Genomic DNA, 7,516 nt, shown 5'->3' on the forward strand with positions numbered 1-7,516 from the left:
ACTTTGCTATTTATTTTTGTCTCTATTATTCTCATCTCTAGTGATTCATAGATATAGAATCAAATGAGCAAGCAGTTTAAATTTTGCCTAATATTTAGCAAACTGTCACATTTACTTTCATAATTATTATAATCCACTTTTTCCATGTGTGTTTAGACCTTTTTAAGTTCTGTTTTTTCTGTCAGTAAAATCATGAGCCAGGGCATAATACTCTAGTGGCTAATGCTGTATTCAAGGCTTTATTTTCTGGTACAGCTACCCTTTCTGACTCCTTCACTCAGTTTTTGAAAAGGTTCCTGTCTGTTCATCCATTGTACCTTTCCAGTTGAACATTAAAATATTCATATCATATTTAAAAAGTCCCTTGCTTTTTTTGGGATGACACATTTTACATATTAGGAAGAATTCACATCTTTGCACTAAAAATTAGTATCTAAATATGAGGTATATCTTTCAACCTATTCAAACATTTGAAGTTCTTTCACCTCATCAGAAGCAAGAGAAAATTGTGCATCTTATCAGTCTTTTAAGGATTCTTATGTTAGATTTATCCATCTTTTATACTATTTTTGTTGCTCCTGTTTTCTATGTAATTAGAAGTATCTGCTTTTCATAGAACATTCACTGAAGAGAACTCACATAATGAAAAAAAACCTGACAAACCTCTTTCAAAATGGTTAAACACTAACGTCGTTAAAAACAGAACTGAAGATGTTTGCCATCAAGCACTTTTATTCAATAAGCTTTAGATATTCTAATAACTTCAGTAGGTCAAGTAAAAAAATCACTATAATACATATTGGCCCAGAGCAGATGAATGTTATTTTTTTTAAATGACAGCATATGAGATCTGTTATCTGCCTACCAATATCCATACTTTTTTTCTGCAACAAAACCACAAACTTATTTCACACTCTTCCACTTCCTTGTTGCTCATGGTTAAGTCATGTTGGTATAAATCATTCATGGAGGTCCTATTTATCTACTCAGTTATTGGTTTTGTCCTATATACATGACAGAATTGTAGTCAATTAGATGTTAGGAGATATCCTCTGGGAAAATTTATGAAAAGCAATTTTCCCAGTCTTAAAAAGGAACAGTAGGGAGAAAAGCCTCTCCTTTTACATGGCCTCTTCATATTAATGTGACAGCAATATTACTGTGTGACACATGAAACTGTGCAGCCATTTTTCACTATGAGGGGAGCTAGCTGGAGGTAACAGACACTGAGACGTGGAGGTTACCGGTAGAAGGACACTGGTCTTTGTGGGGCCAGACTAAACAACCCCAATCCTTTCCATCTGTGATAATGGGATTTTTGCTTCTGTTACTTGCAACTAAGAATACAGTGGTAGTCACACTCAGGAAATTCCAATGACTTCTATGAAAACATCAAAAGAAGTAAAATTTACTAAACTGAATAAAAATCTTTGTATATAAGAGACATTTGTTGTACCCATTAACTTTCCTCTCAAGAGGCAAAATATGGGACAAATACACACACATGCACACACACACACACACACACACACACACACATATCATCTGTTTAATCTGCACTTATTTACTTTCCTATGTATTTACATTGGTTAAGTTTCTGTTTCTTTATATTTCTTCTAATTATTAATTTACAAAATTTAAAGCTATATTATTGAGCATGTGAGTTTTCTTTTTTTAATTTGTTCTTTTCCATTATACATGACAGTAGAGTATATTTTGACATAGTTATACAAAGATGGAGTATATCTTATTCTAATTAGGATCCCAGTCTTATGGATGTATATGATGTTGAGATTCACTGTGGTGTATTCTTATATGTACATAGGAAAGTTACATCACATTCATTCCACTGTCTTTCCTATTCCTATCCTCCCTCCCTTCCCTTCATTCCCTTTTGTCTAATCCATTGAACTTCTATTCCTCCCTTTCCTCCATTTGTTGTGTGTTAGCATCCATATCAGAGAGAACATTCGGCCTTTGGTTTTTTGGGATTGGCTTATTTCATTCAGCATGATAGTCTCCAGTTCTATCCATTTACTGGCAAATGCCATAATTTCCTTCTTCTTTATGGCTAATATTCCGTTGTGTATATATACCACATTTTCATTATCCATTCATCAGTTGAAGGGCACCTAGGTTGGTTCCATAGTTTTGCTATTGTGAATTGAGCTGCTATAAACATTGATGTGGCTGTGTCACTATAGTATGATGATTTTAAGACTTTTGGTAAAGACCAAGGAGTGGGATAACTGTGTCAAATGGTGGTTCCATTCCAAGCGTTCTGAAGAATCTCCATACTGCTTTCCAGTGGTTGCACCAATTTGCAGTCCCACCAGCAATCTATGAGTGTACTTTTCCCCGCATCCTTGCCAACATGTATTGTTACTCGTATTCTTGATAATAGCTCTTTTGACTAGAATGAGGTGAAATCTCAATGTAGTTTTAATTTTTCATATATTTGCTGACCATTTGTATTTTTACTTGTGAGAAGGACCTTTTATTTCCTTTCCCAATTTATTGATTGAGTTGTTGTTGTTGTTGTTGGTAAGCTTTTTGAGTTCTATGTATATACTGGACATTAACAGTTTATCTAAGGTGTGGGTGGCAAAGATTTTCTCCATTTGGTAGGTTCTCTCTTTACACTCTTGATTGTTTCCTTTGATGTGGAGGATTTTTGTTTGATACCATTCCATTTATTGATTTTATTTTTATTTATTTTTATTGTAAACAAATGGGATACATGTTGTTTCTCTGTCTGTACATGGAGTAAAGGCATACCATTTGTGTAATCATACATTTACATAGGGTAATAGTGTTTGATTCATTCTGTTATTTTTTCCTCCCCCTACCCCTCCCATCCCTCTTTTCACTCTATACAGTCCCTCCTTCCTCCATTCTTGCCCCCTCCCACACCCATTATGTGTCATCATCCGCTTATCAGCGATATCATTCATCCTTTGTTTTTTTGAGATTGGCTTATCTCACTTAGCATGATATACTCCAACTTCATCAATTTGCCTGAAAATGCCATAATTTTATTATTCTTTATGACTGAGTAATATTCCATTGTATATATATATACCACAGTTTCTTTATCCATTCATCAATTGAAGGGCATCTAGGTTGGTTCCACAATCTGGCTATTGTGAATTGAGCAGCTATGAACATTGATGTGGCTGCATCTCTGTAGTATACTGATTTTAAGTCCTTTGGGTATAGGCCAAGGAGTGGGATAGTTGGGTCAAATGGTGGTTCCATTCCAAGCTTTCTGAGGAATCTCCATACTGCTTTCCAGAGTGGCTGCACTAATTTGCAACCCCACCAGCAATGTATGAGTGTACCTTTTTCCCCACATCCTCACCAACACCTAGCGTTGCTTGTATTCTTGGTAATCAACATTCTAATTGGGGTGAGATGGAATCATAAGATAGTTTTGATTTGCATTTCTCTTATTACTAGAGATGTTGAACATTTTTTCATATATCTGTTGATTGCTTGTAGATCTTCTTCTGTGAAGTGTCTGTTCATTTCCTTAGCCCATTTATTGATTGGGTTATTTGTATTCTTGGTGTAGAGGTTTTTGAGTTCTTTATATATTCTGGAGATTAGTGCTCTATCTGAAGCATGAGTGGCAAAGATTTTCTCCCACTCTGTAGGCTCTCTCTTCACATTGCTGATAGTTTCCTTTGCTGAGAGAAAACTATTTAGTTTGAATCTATTCCAGTTATTGATTCTTGCTTTTATTTCTTGTGCTATGGAGGTACTGTTAAAGATGTCTGATCCTAGGCTGACATGATGAAGATCTGGACCTATTTTTTCTTCCATAAGATAAAGGGTCTCTGGTCTGATTCCGAGGTCCTTGATTCATTTTGAGTTGAGTTTTGTGCAGGGTGAGAGATAGGGGTTTAGTTTCATTCTGCTGTACATGGATTTCCAGTTTTCCCACCACCATTTGTTTAACAGGCTGTTTTTTCTCCATTGCATGTTTTTGGCACTTTTGTCTAGTATGAGAAAATTGTATTTATTTGGGTTTGTCTCTGTGTTCTCTATTCTGTATCATTGATCCACCTGTCTGTTTTGGTGCCAAAACCATGCCATTTTTGTTACTATTGCTTTGTAGTATAGTTGAAGGTCTGATATTGCGATACCCCCTTCTTCATTTTTCCTGCTAAGGATTGCTTCAGCTACTCTGGGTTTCTTATTCTTCCAGATGAATTTCATGATTGCTTGCTCTATTTCTGTAAGGTATGTCCTTGGGATTTTAATTGGAATTGCATTGAATCTGTATAGCACTTTTGGTAGTATGGCCATTTTGACAATATTAGTTCTGCCTATCCAAGAACATGGGAGATCTTTCCATCTTCTAAGGTTTTCTTTAACTTCTTTCTTTAGTGTTCTATAGTTCTCATTGTAGAGGTCTTTCACCTCTTTTGTTACATTGATTCCCAAGTATTTTATTTTTTTCGAGGCTATTGTGAATGGGGTAGTTTTCCTAATGTCTCTTTCTGAAGATTCATCACTTTCGTATAAAAATGCATTAAATTTATGAGCATTGATCTTATGACCTACTACTTTTCTGAATTCACTTATGAGTTCTAAAGTTTTCCGGTGGAATTTTCTGGTTCTTCTAAATATATAGTCATGTCATCAGCAAATAGGGATAATTTGAGTTCTTCTTTTCCTATTTGTATCCCTTTAAGTTCCTTGATCTGTCTAATTGCTCTGACTAGAGTTTCAAAAACAATGTTGAATAGAAGTGATGAAAGAGGGCATCCCTGCCTTGTTCCAGTTTTTAGGGGGAATGCTTTCAGTTTTTCACCATTTAGAATGATATTGGCCATGGGTTTAGCAAGATGGCCTTTACAATGTTAAGGAATGTTCCTACTATTCCTATTTTTTCTAGTGTTTTGAGCATGAAGGGATGCTGTATTTTATCAATGCTTTTTCTGCATCTATCAAAATATCATGTGATTCCTGACTCTAAGTCCGTTGATATGGTGAATTACATTTATTGATTTCCAAATGTTGAACCAACCTTGCATCCCTGGGATAAAACCCACTTTATTGTGGTGCACTGTCTTTTTAATATATTTTTGTATGCAATTTGCTAAAATTTTGTTGAGAATTTTTGTGTCGATGTTCATAAAGGATATTGGTCTGAAATTTTCTTTCCTGGATATGTATCTATCTGTTTTAGGTATCAGGGTGATATTGGCTTCATAGTTTGGGAGGGTTCCCTCCTCTTCTATTTCATGAAATACTTTGAGGAGTATTGGAATGAGCTCTTCTTTAAAGATTTTGTAAAACTTGGCTGAGAACACTTCTGGTCCCGGACTTTTCTTTATAGTAAAGACTTTTGATGACTTCTTCTATTTCATTGCTTGAAATTGATCTATTTAAATTGTGTATGTCCTCCTGGTTCAGTTTAGGTAATTTGCATGTCTTTAGAAACATGTTGATGTCTTAGAGATTTTCTGTTTTGTTGGAGTATAGATTTTCAAAATAGCTTATAATTATGTTTTGTATTTCTCTCATGTCTGTTGTGATATTTCCTTGTTCATTCCGAATTTTAGTAATTTGAGTTTTCTCTCTCCTTCTCTGTTAGTGTGGCTAAAGGTTTATCAATTTTGTTTATTTTTTCAAAGAACCAACTATTTATTTTGTTAATTTTTCCAATTGTTTCTTTTGTTTCAATTTCGTTGATTTCAGCTCTGAGTTTAACTATTTCCTATCTTCTACTACTTTTGGTGTTGCTCTGTTCTTCTTTTTCTAGGGCTTTGAGCCGTAGTGTTGGGTCATTTATTTGTTGATTTTTTTCTTCTTTTATTGAATGCGCTCCATGAAATAAATCTTCCTCTGAGTACTGCTTTCATAGTGTCCCAGAGATTTTGATATGATGTGTCTTTGTTCTCGTTTACTTCTAAGAATTTTTTTATTTTCCTCCTGATGTCTTCTGTTATTCATTCATCATATAATAGCATATTATTTAATCTCCAGGTGTTTGAGAAGTTTCTGTTTTTTATGCTGTCATTTATTTCTAATTTCAATTCATTATGATCTGGTAGAATACAAGGTAGTATTTCAATCTTCCTGTATTTGCTAACATTAGCTTTGTGGCATAAAATATGGTCTATTTTAGAGAAGGATCCATGTGCTTCTGAGAAGAAAGTGTATTCGCTCTTTGTTGGATGGTATATTCTATATATGTCTGTTACATCTAAATTATTGATTGTGTTATTGAGATCTATGATTTCTTTATTCAATATTTGTTTGGAAGATCTGTCCAGTGGTGAGAGAGGTGTGTTAAAATTGCTTAGTATTATTGTGTTGTGGTCTATTTGATTTCTGGAATTGAGAAGGATTTGTTGACGTACATGGATGAGCAACTGTTTGGGGCATAGTTATTAATGATTGTTATGTCTTGCTGATTTATGCTTCTCTTAAGCAGTATGAAATGTCCTTCTTTATCCCTTCTGACTATCTTTGGCTTGAAGTCCACATTATCTGAAATGAGGATGGATACTTCAGCTTTTTTGCTGAGTCCATGTGCATGGTATGTTTTTCCCCATCCTTTCACCTTTAGTCTATGGGTATCCCTTTCTATGAGATGAGTTTCTTTCAGGCAGCATATTGTTGGATCTTTCTTTTTAATCCAATCTGCTAGTCTATGTCTTTTGATTGATGAGTTCAGGCCATTAACATTCAGCGTTATTATTGAGATATGACTTGTATTCCTGGTTATTTGGCTCTTTTTTTTTTTTTTTTTTTGACACAACTTGGTTTCTTCTTTATTTGGCTGTTCCTTTAGGGTAGTTCCTCCCTTTGCTGATTTACATTATTGTTTTTCATCTCTTCCTCATGGAATATTTTGCTGAGACTGTTCTGTAATGGTGGCTTTCTTTTTGTAAATTCTTTTAGCTTTTGTTTATCATGGAAGGATTTATTTCATCATCAAATCTGAAGGTAAGTTTTGCTGGGTATAAGACTCTTGGTTGGCATCCGTTTTCTTTCAGGGTTTCGAAAATGTTGTTTTAGGCCCTTCTAGCTTTTAGGATCTGGATTGAAAAAATCTGCTGATATCCATATTGGCTTCCCCCGAATGTAATTTGATTCTTTTCTCTTGTAGCCTTTAAAATTCTGTCTTTATTTTGTATGTTAGGTATTCTCATTATAATGTGCTTTGGTGTGGGTCTGTTGTAATTTTGTATGTTTGGAGTTCTATAAGCCTCTTGTACTTGATTTTCCATTTCATTCTTCAGATTTGGGAAATTTTCTGATATTATTTCATTGAATAGATTGTTCATTCCTTTGGTTTGTTTCTCTGTGCCTTCCTCAATCCGATAATTCTTAAATTTGGCCTTTTCATAATATCCCATAATTCTTGTAGATTCTGTTCATGATTTCTTACCATCTTCTCTGTTTGGTCAACTCTGTTTTCAAGATTAAATATTTTGTCTTTGATATCTGAGGTTCTGTCTTCCAGGTGTTTTATCCTACTAGTTATACTTTCTATGGA

The sequence above is a fragment of the Sciurus carolinensis genome, chromosome 10 (assembly GCF_902686445.1).
Source record: "Sciurus carolinensis chromosome 10, mSciCar1.2, whole genome shotgun sequence".
Taxonomy (NCBI): domain Eukaryota; kingdom Metazoa; phylum Chordata; class Mammalia; order Rodentia; family Sciuridae; genus Sciurus; species Sciurus carolinensis.